At 44.2% G+C, this 19022-nt stretch overlaps 1 long non-coding RNA gene across 1 annotated transcript; it reads right to left on the bottom strand.

Moving 5' to 3' along the window:
- Positions 1-950: 950 nt before the first annotated feature.
- LOC125485763 lies at positions 951-18469 on the bottom strand. The gene is made up of 2 exons (XR_007264461.1): positions 18325-18469; positions 951-1117 (listed from the first exon to the last, which is right to left on the bottom strand). It is a non-coding gene; the product is annotated as an uncharacterized LOC125485763 (long non-coding RNA).
- Positions 18470-19022: the final 553 nt, after the last annotated feature.

Below are 19022 nucleotides of genomic sequence, written 5' to 3'. Positions count from 1 at the left end.
GAAATTACAACACTTGTCCAATCATCCTCTCCCCAGTGAGAAGTGTTAATACAGAGGGCTCCAGGACTGGTATTTCAAAGCTGGGTGAGTCTGGGTGAGTCAGGGTGAAGATACTGGTCTCAGAAATAACAGGCAGGCCATTTAGAACCAACTTAAAAAGGGAGGATTTTTTTCCCCAGTTCCAAGGATGATGAATCTTGGGTGTTCCCCAACCAGACAGCTGTGGAGATCTTCACAGAGTCTGTTCAATGAGACACACAGATACACAATGAGTGACAGATTCCAGGTATTAAAAAGAGATTAAAAAGGGATAAAAGGAAGTGTGCAGGAAAATGTTGGGAGATCAGCCAATAGCTGGTTGAATGCTAAGAGCAGGTTTGATGGGCTGAATGGAATCTTATGATACCGTGCCTCATGCTCCTATTTATAGGCTGCTTTCAGCACCAAGTGCCATTTCCTCATTAACTCCCCAATGACTTCCAGTAGCCCAAAGCACTTATGAATCCTCCAGCATATTTATAAACCACTCCATGATCTCACTTGGTACTGATGTACTTTTTGCCAATGAAGTCTCAGTTACACTCCAAACTGCTGGGTTCAGCTTCCCCAGACCACCCTCTTCACACTGCAGGGAAACTTTCCAGCTGGTTCCAATCTGCAGCACCCTTCTTGACTTTAATCACACCTTCACAAAGTGTTTCATATTGATACTCTGACACTAGCAATCATGCAATTTGCAGGAGAAGAAGAAAAAGTCTAGATTCAAAATGAGTGAAGCATTTCCATGATGCACAATGCCAACCAGACAAATCAAGACCATGTCAACACTGGATTTCTCAAACCATTAAGTCAATTTTGGTTTTCCCAAAAGTAAACACGCCTAATCTCGCACTGACAATGTGCAAGTCTCGTTGGGCTTTGTCAAAATAAATCAAGATAGCACACTTGGACACTATTTCAAAAGAGATTTTTATTATACATTTTAAATGTTGTGCTGTCGTTTTAAAAAAAAAATCAGAGATTTTGCTTTGTGTCTTCTTGTTGAATTCTCTCTTCTGGCTTCAAATGTTATGTTCCTCCCAAGTCTGTTGCTGAAGTTTGATTCAGTTTAAAAAGGCTGAGGAAACAAGATTCTGACAAAAATCAACCTTGAACAAATAGCATTTCAATGCTCATCCCCACATGAACACAAAAAAAAAACTGAACTCAGCCTGCTGCACCAATTCGTGTAAACAAAGCGTATTTAACACATTTAATGCATGTGCAACTCAGTTATGCTCAGAATATTCATTTGTCCCAAGCAGCAATGCCACAAGACAAAGTTGTCAGGACTCTGAAGACCCTAATGCGAATATGAAGAAGCTGTGCCTTCATAGAGAAAGAATGCATTTTCTCATGCGCTCAATCCAAGTCAAGTACTTTTTTTTTTTAAAAATAGAAAAGAAGCGAGGTAGAAACATCCTGGAAAGGACACAACTAAATACACAGTTAAAACAAGATGGAATTTCTACTCCAGTCACCTCTTGCCGATTATGACTGACTGCCATCTCACCTCACTGGCCTCAAGATCCTCCTACCCATCAGCAAATCTGTCTCAGCCTTTACTCCTCCTCAGATCTGTGAGCTGTTCCAAACCGACATGGCTGCTCACACAACATGGACTTTCCAACTCTGTTCCACTGCATCTTTCTACCAGGCTGCTGGTAACGTCTTTGACTATTTCACCCCAGCTCTGCAACGGTTTCCTTAAACCTTAACCACTTTGTTACAGGTAGCTCGCAGGCAGCATTTCTGATAGGTTTCAACTTCTCCTGTACACTCATTTCAAGATGATCACAAGCTGTGAAATATCGTGGGATGTTGTTCCATTAAAAAGATGACGTATAAATCTACTTCAATATGCTGTTCTGGAAAACATAGTCAGGAGGAAAAGTAGCCAAAGTATTGGATGAATTTCCTGCGCTTCAAAACAATTCACAGACTGCAGAACATCCATCTGATCAAGAGGGAAAGGAGACACAGATCCCATCTGAAAGGCAGCACATGTGGAAACATTGCCAGCTAACTGCATCAGGAAGCTCTGCTGGACTGTGTGAATCTGAGGCGCAAATGGACAACGTGTGCACCGTCTTCAGACTCCAAAGACCAGACACTGAAAGAGTAGGCACGAAGAGACAAGAACAGCACGGTAGCTCAGCGGTTAGCACTGCTGCCTCACAGCGCCAGGGGCCCGGGTTCAATTCCAGCCTCGGGCAACTGTCTGTGTGGAGTTTGCACATTCTCCCCGTGTCTGGGTGCCCTGGTTTCCTCCCACAGTCCAAAGACGTGCAGGCTAGGTGGATTGACCATGCTACATTGCCCATTAGTGCGTAGGGACGTGTAGATTAGGTGGGTTACACGGGGATGGGTCTGGGTGGGATGCCCTATGGGTCGGTGTGGACTTGTTGGGCCGAAGGGCCTGTTTCCACACTGTAGGGATTCTAATGAAACTTCTACGAAACCCTTTATGTCAAGTATGCCATTCAATCTGATCACAGCTAGAGTAAGCTTCAACTCCGTTTAGCCAGATTAAACAGGCCGCCATTCATGGTCTTCAGGATGGGATTTGGTTAGATTGCCACCACTGCTGACATCTCCCACTCTGTGGCAGAAGTGCTTCCGAGTTTGCCTCGAATGAATTATTCTATGAAAAGAAACAGTTGTTCCTGTTGCCGGGTCAAGTCCTCTGCATTTTAAAGCCGATCACATTATCCTTAAATCTTCTAGAACCCAGGGAACAGGCAAATATTTTTCTTAACCTTATACAACTGTTCTGGCGTTTCATCACTGTGACTTCACCAAGGCTAATAATATCGTTCCTAACAAGTGCTGCCCAAAAATTCAAGTAAACGTTTCAGGTGACACAGTCTGTCCGAGCAGGGACTGAAACACAGGAGTGGTAATTTTAGCTTAAAGGTGCTCCAAGTCCAGGAAAATGGACTGGCAGGCAACGACAGACTCGGGTCTGAGACAGCGACCACAGCAGGGAACGAGCATGTCAGCAACTCACGGCCTGAGAAGCAGGGCTCAATGCAAGAAACATTTCACAAAAGTGGTCTTCAAAACAGAGTCAGGTCAGCAGGTCAGGCACAGCGTCATAAAGCTGTCTGGCTTGGAGATAATGGCCAGTTAAAGCTGCTACAATGGTTCGAGAGCACAGAAGTTGTATATCAGCGACAAAAAAAAATTAATGACCTCAGCGTTGCCACTGCTTTGTCTGAGGAAGTTAGTGCTCCAAGAAAGATTGCCAGAGCAGCAATCTGAAAGCACAGCGGTCAGACAGTGTGTGGAAAAAGCAACCGTCAAACTAACTCGTGACCAGGATGTACAGTAAAATAACCACAAGGAAGTGGAATTAAACAAAAGAGCAGTACAGCTGACCTCAAAACAGCTGGCAATGTTACCCACTCACGAAATGACCCAAGCGCACATTGTGAAGTCTTCCCTTGCAGAGAGGATATAAAGAAGTGTTAAAAATGGAGGGCTTCAGAGTTCATACATAAAAGTATCACCGATACCATCCTCAAAATGCTTTAAAAAAAAATTTTTAAAAAAAAGGCTCCTCAGTGCTCCGAAACTAGAAACAAACAAACATTGTGCAATTACCGCACGTTATGTCGAAGACAAGTATTTTCCAACCAATTTTCGAAGCCAAAAAAGGTTGAGGGGTTGACTTCAACACGATGTATCTTGAAGGGATGCTTTGCTTTTATGAAGTTCACTTCTGGGCCCAATTCAAAATAGAACTGCAATGAGTCATCACCATTGGTCAGGTACCTTATGTACACCCCTGTGAAAATCAACTACTTGAGCTCAATTCTTTTAGACAAATAGTAGCAGGCGACCAAAGCACAAATAATATTTGCAAGGGGTGAAATCCATGACACACTTCTGGACTTTTGGCTTTCCGTTCTTTCCCCACCTCGGGTCAACCATTTCAGAGCAACGTCTGGAGCTTCCCCGATTCCTCCTTCACACCATCCCTTTCCTGAACTTTGGTCACAGCAAGAGTTCAGGAGCCAAAGTGACAACAGGGACAGCTACCATAGGGACAGAGAGAGATTTGGTTTATGGGAGCAAATGTTAAATATGCAGAGTTAAGCTTTTGTTTTGGTCCCGTGTCAGGAGTTAACAGGTACACGAGACCTCCTCTTAAATCTGTGTATTATCATATTATAAATCATCTCAATCTGAATAGCACAACTTAAAACACCAACGTTACTTATTAGCATTCATTCCCCAGGATGTGTGCGAGTGTGCGCGCGCGCGTTTGTCTGTGTGGGGGGGTGGGGTGGAGGAGTCAGAAATCATGTACAATTGCCACAAGGCTACTCTCAAAGCGAGACAACTGGCGGTGGTTTCATCTAAGGGTCACAGGTGGAGAAGGAGGATCCTTCATGGTAACCTCAGCTGATTTGTGATGCTACCGTTGAGAGTTCAATTCGCAAACCAACTATCTAGCCAACTGAGCGAAGTGAACCTTTAAATGCATCATGAACACCAAGATTCTCCTTTGGTTCTGACGCATTGAAGCTTTCAGCACCGAAAAGCGATGGTCAAATTTTACATAAGGTCCACCAAAAATTACTTTTCATTAAACCACGAGACCAACCTTCGCACATATTGGACTTGTACTCAAGCATATGCATGCCCTCTGCACGGCCCCTCCCTGAACGTGACCCCTTCCAATTTAACCCCTTCACTCTGCCATCACAGAAAGCAAGAGCGCAAGCGAGAATGCGAGATTCCCACACCCTCATCCAAAGTCAATTCTTCACATTCACCTGATACTGACCAGTCCATTCCCACAGGTGACAGAGAGGTTAAAAGTTTGGTTAGACAGAGTCCAGGCACATCCTTTTCTCATCAGAGTCTCATTCCAACCCTCACATTCCTAAACCTGAAACAGTGACGACATGTTTCACAGACACAGCCAAATCCAATTTTCACACGATTATTATTTTATGACATCACCATGGCTAACAGACCTGACAGTTTCTCCAACAGTTCCTGATTTCTGGACCTAATCACCTGCATTTTTTGAACTTTTATTAAATCGCTGTCCAGAGGCAGTGCATTAACAACAAAAACCGAAGGGTAGCAAAGTGGGAATGGATTAAATTCAAATGGGGGAAATAATGTACTCCACCCTTGCAGCGCCCACTTCTTTTCAAGTTTTGATTTTTTTAAAAATGACTTCATGCCCAGAGTGCGACGACACATAAAAGTGACTAGCTTGCCTCAGCACCAAACCTCCTGTGGTGGTTTTCCACCATTAACCATTAAATTACCATTTATCACCACCAGTACATTAGCCATGGTTTCAATTGTCCAGTTTACACAGAGCCCATTGATGGGCAGCACGGTGGCTCAGTGGTTACCACTGCTGCCTCACAGTGCCAGGGACCCAGGTTCAATTCCACCCTCGGGTGACTGTGCAAACAGACAGACGTTCTCCCCGCGTCTGCGTGGGTTTCCTCCCGCAATCCAAAGACGTGCAGGCTCGGTGAGTTGGCCGTGCTAAATTGCCCATAGCGTGCAAGGATGTGTAGATTAGGTGGGTTATAGGGAGATGGGTCTGGATGGGATGCTCTGTGGGTCAGTGTGGACTTATTGGGCCGAAGGGCCACACTGTAGGGATTCTATGATCTATGAAAGGCAATACAGACCAAAAGCAGAGGGGGCCAGCTAAAATCGAAATGGAGTTGGTAGGGGAAGATAAAGCACTCTACCCCTGTGGTACCCAAATCTTGTCACCAATTCTCCCTTCATGAACGTATTACCATTGCCTGCTCCTTCATTTCAGGTGGACTCGGGTACGTTTGCCAGGCCCTACTAGATGATAGAAGCAGACATGCAAAATTGGCTGTCAATACGTGTAGACACATGGACAAAGCAGCTGTGATTCAGGAGTAGCCAGGTACACAACAACCCAGTGAGGCCATCCTGCTGCCTTGCCAATCAAAACCAACAAATCCAACAGATGGATCAGACCAGAGACCTGCACGACAGACAGCTATTGCACATTTTTATCAATTAAAAACTGCTTCCAGTGAAAAAATACTCATTCCGTTTACTCAACCATGCTCAAAAACAAAAGAGGAAGTTGCAGGTTGGTGGCATCCAAACTATACACAGTGGCACTAAAACTGGAATCCTTCCAAGACGATCAGTCCCGCAATATTCCTGATTTCAAAACGTGTTCCCAATTTAAGCCCACATTCACTGCAAATCACCAAACCCACTAAAATTTGCCATGGATGCTATGGACTTGTGGTGGCAATGGCAGTAAAACACAGTCAGCATTCACAGTCATTCCAGCTGTCAGAGTGACAGGAACTGGGGGCATTCGGGTACCTGCAGCTAAATACGAAAAACCAACATGTTTCTGGCAGCAATTCTACAATGACGACCACGAAGCCATTGCTTCTCGTTCTTCAAAACCCATCCAGTTCATTCATGTCCTGTCGGGAAAGGTAACTGCTGTCCTTACTTGGTATGATCCACATGACTCCTGGCGCACAGTGACGTGGTCGAGTCCTACCTATCCTCTGCAATGGACCAGTCGGCCACTCACTTGCATCAATTGCCACAAAGTCTCAGGACAAAAAAAAAAAATTAACACCTTACAGACCCCCTGGCATTGAGTAAATCGCCAGAAAGAACACGCACAAACGGTAAACACAGTCTTACATGGTCCTCCTTGCAAACATCTGGGGCTTGTGCCAAAAGGTGGGAGAACTGTCTCCCAGTTCGGAGGAAGGGTCACCGGACCCAAAACATAAACTCTGTTTCTTCCTTCACAGACGCTGCCAGACCTGCTGAGCTTTTCTAACAACTTTGTTTTTTGTTTTTGTCGTCTCTCAGACTAGTCAAGCAACAGCCTGACTTAGTCATACTGGTAGAATCATACCTTGCAAGTCCCAAACTCCACCATCACAATCCCTGGTTACATTTTGTTTTTCCATGTTAACCACCATCTGGAGGAAACGCAGCGAGATTGTGTAGAGTGCAGAATATACTCTGAGGAATTTCACTGTTCACCAGGAGTGGCTCAGTAGCACCACTACTGACCGATATGGCCCAGTCCTACAGGATCTCGCTGCAAGACTGGGTCTGCGGCAGATGCTGCTAACCTCATCCTCACCAATCTGCCTGCTGCAGATGCATGGTGTCCATGATGTTTTTGATATCAGTACAGTCTTCGTGGAGACAAAATCCTGTCTTCTCGTTGAAACTACACTGTATTGTGCCATGCGCCACAATCTGTGTGCTAAATGGGAGAGACTTTGAAGAGAAAATCAAGACTGGGCATGAGACTCTGTAGGCCATCACCAGCAGACCCAAACTCCACACCCTCCCCCCAAATCCCCAACTAACTCACCATCCAGACATGGAAATATAATTGCCATTCCTTCAACACTTTTGGTCAAAAGCCTTCAACTTCCTACCTCACAGCATTGTGGATATATCTACAGCAAAGGGACTACAGAGTTCAAGGCGGAAACTTGCCATCACCCTCTCAAGGGCAACTAGGGATAAGCAATAGTTTCTGATCTAGGTCAGGGACACCTATATCCCACGAATCAAAACCAAAAAAATAAATTATCAAAAAAAAAAATCACTACAAGTTTCAATAATAATTGCTCTTTGAGAGAAATAAGAATGAGCAAACTCAAAGTTCGCCAAGACATGAAGGATGATTGATAGAATTTAACGGGATTTCCCCCTTGAACGCTTCAACTCACACCTGGGAAATTTTAAAAGAAAAAAAGGGGGAAGTGGGGGTGAACCAGGAAGTGACAGGGGATTTTCTTTTTATGTGGCTGAAAGTGATATTGGTAACAAAACCAATTTCATTTTTAAAATAGGCAAAATGCTCTAAAAGGGAAAGTAGCGACATGTTACAGTAATCATCTTCAAAACTTATGGGAAGAACATGAAATTTATTTCCTGCACACACCCACTACCAATGTCATTTGCCCACAACAATTTTAACTTCCCAATTCTATTGAAGGGACAGTACCCTCATTTGCACTGGAGGTCACCCTATTAAAAAAAATTAGTGCTGAGGAACAAATCCATTGAGCAGGTAGAGTTTTAAGTAGCTTGGGACAAACTTGCTTCAGAAAAACCAAATATGACAGAAACAGAAAACCCAGTACTATCTTGATTACAGTTTGGGACAAGTCTATACTGCCTGACACTCCAAGAATTACAAGGGACACCCAGACCAGTTGTCATTCCAAGCCAAAAGCTCCTTTGACCATTATGTGCCAGACATCCATCTTCAGAGAAACAGGAACCATATCTGTGGGAACTTGTGCAAGACATCATGGTCAGGTTCCAAATGCACAGATGACCAGCACTGGAAATGAAGCGTCTGTCCTGAGCTTTATTCCCCAACTCGACAGGTCCTTTGTTGATTGTTTGGAGCTCTCTTTCTCCCTTCAACAGCTTCTCCCCTTTACCACAATTTACCTAAGGTTCTGAAGCCATGATGGAACAATCTTGTAGTTACATAGTCAGTGAGGGAAACATTTGAGAGGTCTTGTTGATCACAAGTTCAAAATCTTTTGTAGGCAAGAATCACTCTGATCTTACTGTCTCCTTTTCACATCTAATATTTGCACCTAGTTGGCATCTCAAATCACTCCTTTACCATCATTAGCACTCCTTTTGTCCTGACGCTCCCCATCTGTTCCTCTTGGTCCTCAGCTCCCTCGGTCAACAGCACAAAACACCATTTTCCAGTTTCAAATCCAGTATGATGATTGCTCAGAATGCTGATTTCTCTCCAAAGATGCTGCCAGACCTGCACTTCCTGTTTCTATTTCAGATTTCCAGCATCTGCAGCAGTTTGCTTTTTTCTTCCAGAATCAACATCTGTTGGGACAAACACAGAGTGCACTCGAGAAACTTAGCAGGTCTGATGGTATCTGTGGAGAGACAAATAGTTGGGTCTGGCATGACTTCAACAGGATCTAATGCAACCTGGCTACCAAATGAAGCCCACATCAGGCGCGACCCACCACTCAAATACAAACAAAAAAAAACTGATCGGCAGTCTTCTTTAACAATTTTCCTTTTTGGAAGAGACTTGTTTTTTTAAAGGTGACACTGGAAGATATGAAGCTAATGCTGACAATTCTACAATTTTTTCACTGCTTCGTGAAAACTTGATTTAAGTGTGTTTAATCATATAACACTGCAGTAATTGCCTGTGGGCCGTGGGTACAATACCCTAGCACTGGGAGCATAGGTTTTCTTCCAAGTTTACATGAACCGAAACAACGCAGGTTTTTTGTGGGTATCTGCCTGTGAATGGTTGAAACAGCGACAGGACAAGTTGACGAACTTGTTCAAAATAGGATACAGGACCCATGGTGCTATTAACAAATGGGACTATGAAGTGCAAAACACCAAAATCAAGTTCTGCTGCATTTTAAAACTAAAACCAGTCCGGTCAGAGTAAATAGTGTGTCCCTGGTTTCGGATTCCGCACGTTAGGATCAACATCATAAATATAAAAATAGGTGCAAACTTAAAAAGTACTACCAAGGCTCAGTGATATAGAGGAACTGGAGAAACTGGTTTTATTCTCTGCTGAACACAGAGCAAGACAAGGAAATTTGGTACAGGTGTCCTTAAAGTGAAAAGAGGAGGACTAGGGCAGCAGGTATACAGGAACACCAGCCTGCAAATTCCCAAGTCACTCACCATCCTGGCTTGGAAATATAATCACCGTGCGGCTAGGTCACATTCCTGGAACACCCCCTCCCTCACACCATAGAATCAGAGGATCCCTACACAGTGCGGAAGCAGGCCATTTGGCCCACCGAGACCACAATGACCATGCGAAGAACATCCCAACCAGATCCACCCCCTCCCCTGTAACCCTGCAGTTCCCATGGCCAAACCACCTAATTTGCACATATTTGGGCTGTGGGAGGAAACCGGAGCACCTGGAGAAAACCCACATAGACACAGGGACATTGCCTGTGTGGAGCATGCAGAGTCACCCGAGGGTGGAATCAAACCTGGGTCCCTGGCATTGAGGGGCAGCAGTGCTAACCACTGTGCCACCCGGTATATCCCATTGCAGGTATATCTACAGTAAATGGACCGCAACGGTTCAAGAAGACAGCTCAACACCACTTTCGAGGCTAGTTCGGGATGGGCATTAAAATGCTCGTTTAGCCAGTGACACATGGTCTGAACGAACAAGGACAAACTTCTTCCATTGCAATATCACTAACGGAACATGCAAATGGTATACATACGTCATCACGGAACCAGGACGTACAGTAGCATTTAATCAGCAGGTTGTGCTGCTGCTAACTACACATCAACGTCTGACTGCGCCCCTGTTAACTGAGCTCTCCTGTCATAGATTTAGATCATTTGAAGATGTGAAGCCAAACAAAAACCATGTCGTTACGGGTTTACCAATCGTCCATTTGAGCTCGGTTTCATCCAGACTAAGCTGAAGCACAACAGCTTCTAGTGGCATGGCAGGGTACTAAGCAGCAGATACAGGGTCAGTCAACATCATGTAATTCACAGAGGTAACGTCTTACAATATGACTTGCGATCTGCAACTCACAGCCTCAACATACGTACACTATTTGTGTGGATTGCCTTCTGATGCAGCATCAGAAGCAGTTTTGCTTTTGTTCCATATTGATTCAGAAGTGGTGGGTGTTGCTTTCTGAGTCAGTATTCAATGTCCATCCCTTGCTGCTCTCCCAGAAGGTGGCAGGGAGTCACCTTCTTGACCTGCTGCATCCTTCATGCTGTAACTAGACTCACGATGGGGTTAGGGAGAGAGTCTCAGCAAAATGAGCCAGCAACAGACAGAGAAGGAACAAGGTACTTCCTCTGGAGCCACATGCAGCCCAAGCAGAGTGAAGACAGCGAATTTCCAACCCTTCAAAAACATGTGTCAAACACCTAAGGTTTCTGCCAATCTCATCGTAATTAACAAGGCTAGCATTTCATTCTAGATTTACGAAAAATTTAATACAACTTAACAGTTTTCCAGCTGCTGCGTCTGCTAAGCACGAGGGCACTTCATCAGTAATGTAAGCATTGTCGTCTCGCTATCCCGATTGATTGAGCCCCTATTTCTACCTTCCAAACCCATCACCAGTTCCATCTGAAAAGGACACAGACAGCAGATACAATCACCTGCAAGTTCCCCTCCAAGCCATTCACCATCCTGACTTCGGTCTATAGACTGCTGTTTGTTCAGTGGCACGGAGTCAAATTCTTTCAACTCCCTCCCGAACAGCATCATGGGTGTACCTACACTCAACAGACTGCTCCAGTTTAAAGCAGCAGCTCACCACCACCTTCTCAAAAGGCAACTAGGGACGGACAACAAATGTTGGACCAGTGACGCCCGCGTTTCAGAACTGACAACCCAAAAATAACAATCCAACAATACGTGAACATGCTTCTCGCTCTTGGTGCACTATCTGCTGTATGACACTAACTTCATTGAAATGACTGATGAAACCATTCATACTCCTACTCTCCACCCTGAATAGAGTTAGAGGTAGCTTCTCCAGTGACATGAACGTGTCTTTTTGGAGCTGGTTGGTCTGGGACTTGTCATCGTTTGTCGCTGTTACTCAGCAGCGACAGCTTTCCTACTACTGCCAAGAGTCACCAGTAATTCAGAGAGATCTTGTCCAGCCTTTCCCAGCCACTTCACACACTATTGGAAAAAACAACCGATGAGTTCCTGCTTGCAAATCAACAGATGTCGCAACGTTGACATCAGCACGGACTGTAATATTCCTACTGGTCTGTCTGCAGCCAAAAAGAACCTCCAAAAATTGCCAACCAACAAAGGCAGGGGAAGAAAGTGAAGCCATTCTTCTACCTATGAACTATGACATACACAGCAAACCATCCATTTAAGTGGGGTGTCTTCATATAGTGCACCTTCGCACTTCTCACTCAATAGCGAGGAGGATATTCGGCCCGTCAAGTCTGCTGTGCCATTCAACGACATCACGGCTGATCACCTACCTCAAGGTCATTCGTCCCTAGAAACCTATTGGCTCGGTCTTGAACATGCTCAATGACTTAGCATTTACAAGGCCCAGCTTAAAAGGATTCTTAAAAAGATTCGTCACCCTCAATGACCTTTCTTTACTAGAAAAGTGGAATAAACCTGCTTTGTGGCTGGGTGCCTTTATTTTTTGAACCAAGAAGCTGCCCTGAACAGGTTTAAAGCAAATTCTGAACATTTGTTCCAGTTCAGTGTTGATTGGCATTGAGCACACAAAGTATCTGCGACATTGAGTGCTCCATGGCAACAAAATGGAATGTTGCCATTCGTGACAACACCCCTTTTGAGTGAATGTGGGCGGGAAAACTGATTGAGTAAACATGAAATCAGAAATAACATGGTCAAAAATTCCAACAAACAGCAAGTACAAGGATCACAGGTTGTTTCGAGAACAGGGAGTTCAATTGGTTTTTATAAAATTAAAAAAAGCATAAAGAGGAGTACAAAATTCGAGAGCGTGGCCAGGTTTGGGAAGGTGGGGAGTCAGGAAAAGGAACCCACACTGATGCCAAGAGAGACAGACAAAGGAGGGATGAGGTGCTGAATTTAAGGAGCCAGGCAAAACGCAAAAAAAACGGTAGAACCATGGAGATAACACGATGTGGAGCTGGAGGAACGCAGCAGGCCAGGCAACATCACAGGAGCGGGAAAGTTGACATTTTGGGTAGAACCCTACTTCAGAAACTTTCTTGTTCCCCTGATGCTGCCTGGCCTGCTGTGTTCCTCCAGCGCCACACTGTGTGGTCCCTGACTCCAGCATCAGCAGTACTTATTATTTGGGAGGTAGGACCATGGAGGAAGTGGCCATGGCAGGATTGCTACCAGTACCCTACGCTTGCGTAAAGAACCACAGAATTCTTGCAGTGTGGAAGCAGGCCAACCGGCCCATCGAGTTCACACCAACCCTCCAAAAGAACATCCTGGCCAGACCCACACCCCTCCCCTATCTCCGTCACCCTCCGTTTCCCATGGCCAATCCACCCTAACCAGCATATCTTTGAACTGTGGGAGGAAACCCGCGCAGACATGGCGAGAATGTGCAAACTCCACACAGACACGGGCGCCTGAGGCTGGAATTGAACCCAGGTCCCTGGTGCTGTGAGGCAGCATTGCGAACCACATGCTGCCCAATTCCCATACGATTAGGAAGACCGAGCAAATTACCATGTGGCTGAAAAACTGCGGAGGAAAGAGTACTTCAGATTTCTAGGGGCAGGTAGGTCCTGAGCAAGGAAGGCAGGTGATGCTTTCGCAGGAGCGGAGCTAAAATCCAGGTGAAATCAGTTTGTCTGGTCAGGGGAAGGGTTAAACTAAAGTAGTTTGCTAGGGGTTTTCAGGGGGAGGTGGGGTGAGGGAAAAGAAACTGGAAGAAATTTAACGTGAGTAATGAAACAAAAGCTCTTTATGGGAAGTAAACAACAATAAATAAAAAAAACAAACACAGGAAGGAGCAGAAACAAAGCTGAGAATCAACCAGGGTCAAGTTACAGATGACAAGGCGTGCAGCATTCCTAACGATCAGTGAATGGATGGCATTAACATAAATAGAAGAATGAGTGATTGACACTCAGAATTACCAATTGGTAATCTGTTGAGGTGGAGTTCAGAAACATTGAAGGGTCAGCAAACTTTGGAGAAACAGTTTACGTGCCAAATGGCAGTGGTAATGTAGGGCACAGTTTAACAAATCAGGAAATTAGTATTTGGAGGATGCAATAATCCAGGGTGACCTCTAACTACATACAGTCTGGACAAACCTCAAGCAAACTGTTGTGGTGGAGGACGAATTCCTGGAGATAAGATTTCTGGAGCAATATGCTGAGGAACTCACTGGAGAACAGACTATTTTACATCGAGTACTATTTGACGAGAAAGGGCTAATCAATCACCCTGGAGGTCTAATACCCTTTAGGAAACAGTGACAATAGAATAATTGAGTTTTGCATTCAGTTTGGAAATTATGTAACTCAATTTGAATCTATAATTAAATCTAAACCAAAAGGTAGTTATGTAGCCAAGAGTAGGAAGTTGGCTGTGGTGTTTGGAAAAATAGCTTGAAAAGATTTGATGTTAAATAGGTAATAGCTATTATTTAAAAGATCTAGTGTTTGACTTTCAAGGAATCCATACTGCAAGGCCAAAACCCACTCAACAGGAAAAGCAACAAGAGCCACTGCCTACAGAGGAAACTAAATAGGATATTAGATCGAAGGAGGTGGTTTATAAATTTACCAAAACGAAGTTAAGCTTGAGGATTGGGAAAATTTCAGAATTCAACAAAGAACGATTAAAAAAACTGCAGCTAATACAGAATTTGGTCGAAAGCGGAGGAGAGAATGTGAGGAGCTGCTGACAGACAAAAAGTAGTGGAATCTTGGAACAATCTTCCTCAAATAGTGCTCAATGCTAATTCAATTGATAAATTGGAGATAGACACATTTTAATTCAGAAAAGATATCAAGGGAGACAGACCCAAGGCAGGTATATGGAGTTAGGCCAAAGATCAACCATGCTGTCAGTGAATGGTGGAAAAGGCTCAAGGGGCTGAATGGCCTGCTCCTGCTGCTGGGTGAAGAGAGAGGAGCATGGCAGGTGGATTATAACGTGGAGAAATGGGAGGTTGCCCACTTTGGGATGAGGAATGAAGGTGAAGAGAATTTTGGGAACAGTGAGAGATCGGATAAGATTGATACCCAGAGGAACCTTGATGTCATTGTTGAGACCGAAGTCAGCAAAGGCCAACATGGCCACGCAGCAAGCGGTTCACAAAGCAAACTCATATCGCTCTCAGCATAAATATTTTACAACTTTCAAGTTAGACCAACACACTAAAAACTTACAGTTTTAACTCTATTCTGAAAATAGGTCACTGGAGCAGAAATGTTGACCCTGCTTTCTCTCCACAGATGTCGCCAGACCTGCTGAGTTTCTCCAGCAACTGTGATTTTTGTTTCAGAAGCATGATACAGTTGACTCCACAATGTGCACCAACTTTCTCGCCTTACTTGAATTTGTACAAATTTGGGCAAATTTTAAGCTTATTCCACATTCCCTCGATGGTACACCTTTTTGTTTTTTAAAAACATATTTCTTTGACTGACTGCGTTGCAAGTTGCCAAGATGGATTTCCCCTCCCCTTGTTACACCTCAAACAAATTACTCACTGCAAGCAGCTTTTTGTAGGAGTTAAGTACTTTGGTCAAAATCTCCATTTGGGGCTAAAAGTGGTCACTGTCAAAAACCAAACCTTAAAAATCTAACAACACACAGGCAAGAAATTCTGAAAAGGCCAAGGTCCACGTTCTAAGATACAAGGTTAAAAAGAATTGAGTGGGATCTCTTTGCCAAGAAAAATCAAGTCGCAATTAGGCAATGGAAAGCTTTGTACTTAAAAAGCTGTTGATAAATCAGAGGAAGGACGGCTGAATGAGATAAGTGGCAGCCTTGAAAGAAGGAGTCGTGTAGGAGCTGATATTTCAGCAGGCCAATGAGGAAGGGGGTGGAGGGGAAAAACGACGATGTGGTAAGTAGTGTTTTGAAGCTGCAATACACCCGTAATTGCTTGCTTTCACCTGTGCTGCAAGTCCACTGCAGCGAGAGCCAAACAGCTAATAGCTTTGGTTCAGGTGCACTGCCGCACACACAGCTTATTGCGAAGCAATGGTCCACACCAATTCTTTCCATAGTGATTGTAATGAAATAAGCGAGCTGGACCTCACAGAATGAGTTCCCGAATTGAACCAGATTAACAGCCCCAACCAGAGAGCTCTGACTGATAGATTAAAAAAGGCTGAGCGTTAGAGAGGCTGACACTCTGGTGACCGACTCTGAAGCAGTACCTAAGTCAAGGACTGTTCACATATGAATAAAAGGTGACTTGGTGATGAGTTACCGGCCTCTGCAAAGGGAGAAATTGACATAGTTCTGTGAAGTCCAAATATTGCAGAATTATTGCACAGAAGAGGTATCAAAGGATATTTTATTAAACTCTCCAGCCCCAAATACCAAAGCTGCATGTAAACAGTTTGAGGGTCAGACTTTTGGACAGTTCCAACATGCCTCTGTCTGCTTCTAACCTTTCATGTCAAAAAAAAAAACAAGGATAGTGAGGACAGATTAGTCACATTCTCCAAAGGAGGCTCAGTTGTTGAAGCTGTCATTAAGTGTGACATTACAGCTGTATCACTGAATGAGGCTGAATAAAAATCAACAGACATCAGGCAGACCCCTTTTAACAATGAAGAGCCACTCCTGCACAGTCCTGTGACAAGGCCGCCATACCAACGTTGGGAGAGTCCTTGGTGTGTTGCTTGGATGATGACCCTAACTGAAGTGCACATTTCCACAGGTGCCTCAGTACAGCATTTCATCAAAAAACATGTGACTAAGACATTTATTTAGGGGGGAGGCAGTGAAAGTGGGAAGATTGTAAAAGATACAGCTTGGATGCTGTACAATGCTCTCAGAACAGGTCACCATTGCTTCTGTTGTTGGAGTAAGGGGAACCAGATTACAGAGGCTGTCCCTCAGATGGATACAGAACTGGGAACACCTCATCCAGGACTGCCATTTCATGTGCAGCAGAAAAAAGGCTTCATCAAGGATCCTGTGGTGGATGGGTGTTTGGGGACCACAAGGAGACAAGGGTGGAGAAGGACAGGCAGACAGTTACACACAGAGATCATATTTAAATCAGAATACTTGCACCAAAAAAGGATTGCAGCCCATTCGAGAAAGCAGAACAGCTGACGTGACACTCTTTCAAAATTACTCACAACACAGTATGATGCATCACACGATCTTATAGGGGCAGAGGCAGTCTGCTAAGAAGATTTCCTGCTCCTCAGAGCTTCAGGCTGCCATCAGGTATTTTTCCACAAGCTGAGGCCAAGTGCACCCAGCTCCTAACTAACTACCGACACTTAAGAGTGCAAACTAACCAAATGTGGATGGAAAGGAGAGCCCTGAAGGCAAACAAAGTCGATTTAACAACACACCCAACGACAAGGGTTTGGAAACATCAGTCTGGGGACAGAGATTAAACACTAACATCACTTCAATTAAATGACTGTCTATGATAATAAGGAAGGGCAAAGCAAATACCTCCACACTCCCAAAAACAAAGCACAGAGAAGTACATCCAAATCGAAATAAATTCCAAAACAGACAGAGGCCATTTGGGTACAGTGTTAGCTTAATGGTCCTAATACTGATCTACTCCCCTATCTCGACACCAACAGTCTGCAATCTTTAAGGCTAAACATCTTTAATAATAGAACAAGTTTGTAAACTGGGATCTTACAAGTGCCCTGTAGTCATTTGCCTTTGTTCTGTTCCCAGCAGCTGGTTTTCACTACCCTATGGCAATAGAACACATATTCTCAAAACATGCTTATACAGTGAAGAGTCTGACACCAACCCTTGGTTTTTGGGAACAAACAGTGAGCGAATGTTGGTGAAACTCTGCAGAACCTGCAGCATTTGTAGGAAGAGACACTGAGTTAAAGTTTCTAAGCCATTATGACTTTTCTTGAGAGGCGAATGAGAACCTCTGTTCTGAAGAGGAATTATATGGACTGGAAACATTAATGGTTTCTCTCTCCAGAGATGCTGCCAAACCTGCACATGTCTCCAGCAACGTGGGTTTCTTACAGATTGCCAGCATCTGCAGTATTTTGCTTCTACTTTGAAGTTGGGACAAAAGGGGTTCAGTTGCTTGTAGAATAGGGGGGTGGGTGGGGTGGGGGGGTGTCAATAAATGCGAGATCAGAATCAATATCCAAAAATGGTAGGATAGCTTTCACAAATCATATTGCATGAAAAAAAAATTGTTCAAACCTGTTTAAAAACAAAACACACTGTTCCAAGACCAAAAGATGTCTAGATTTTTCAACGTGAACATCAAGCACCGACTCCAATTTAGTTACAAGCTGGTGGCCCTCCAACAGCACCCAACTAATTGGTCCTTACGTTTTAGGGTCTGGAAGAAAGTTTTGCCGTGGAGTCCAAAACTCCTGTGCTTCCGGAGATATAATTCATGATTTGGACCTTACCGTATGGGGCATAGATTCAAAAACAAACAAAAAAAACTTGGTAGTATTGAGAACTGCAAAGTGGATAGTGTAGTACTTCCAGAAGCAAAAAAAATCAAAAGGGCCAATATTTACTGCTCGTTACTGTTGCGTGTCAGGATGACTACTCACCATTGATCAGGCCTGGATGTTTTCTAGGTCTTGTTGTGTATGGGCAGGGGTGTGTCATTATCCAAGGGGCAGAGCAAAAGCCCATACCTCATGAAGGAGTTCAAAATAGATGCTTTGCATATGCATTGTAATTCAGCACTTGCGAAATTCTCTGCAGCCATTTGAAGAAAGTGGGAGACAGCATAATATAAATCAAATCTTGAAAATGCACAAGTTATGAAGAACACAAACAAACACTCTTCTGGCCTAGCGGGTTGCATTTGATCCAAAAATGGAAAAAAAGGTCCAGGTTCAAATCCCACTATTGGACTTGATGGCCACGGGAGGGGTATTCACATCATCATGAACAAACACCTTCGAAATCAGGACAGAAATCCTAAAGATGCCAATGGTAGATGGCACAGATAGGAGAGATTGCTGCTCAGTCGTGCATTGGGTGGAGCCTTAAACATTACTGACCAGAGCAGGCACATAAAATGAGGTTGCCACAGGAACTCAGTATGGAAGCAGGGCTGGGGGTGCCAGTTGTATTGGCTCAGAAGGCTGGATGGCCAGTAGACTATCAGATTGGTGCAAAAAGGATAGGATCGAATCCCTGTTCTGGTCATGTGTGATCGAGAGCCTGCTTCCTAATGCTCTCTGTGGAAATTGCAAGGCAGGGGGTGGAAGCTGCCTTCAGGTAGTTAACTGACAACAAG

This window comes from Rhincodon typus, chromosome 22 (genome assembly GCF_021869965.1).
Source record: "Rhincodon typus isolate 14 chromosome 22, sRhiTyp1.1, whole genome shotgun sequence".
Classification (NCBI taxonomy): Eukaryota; Metazoa; Chordata; class Chondrichthyes; order Orectolobiformes; family Rhincodontidae; genus Rhincodon; species Rhincodon typus.
The sequence above is the reverse complement of the archived record's forward strand: the minus strand, read 5'-3'. Positions and strand labels throughout refer to the sequence as shown.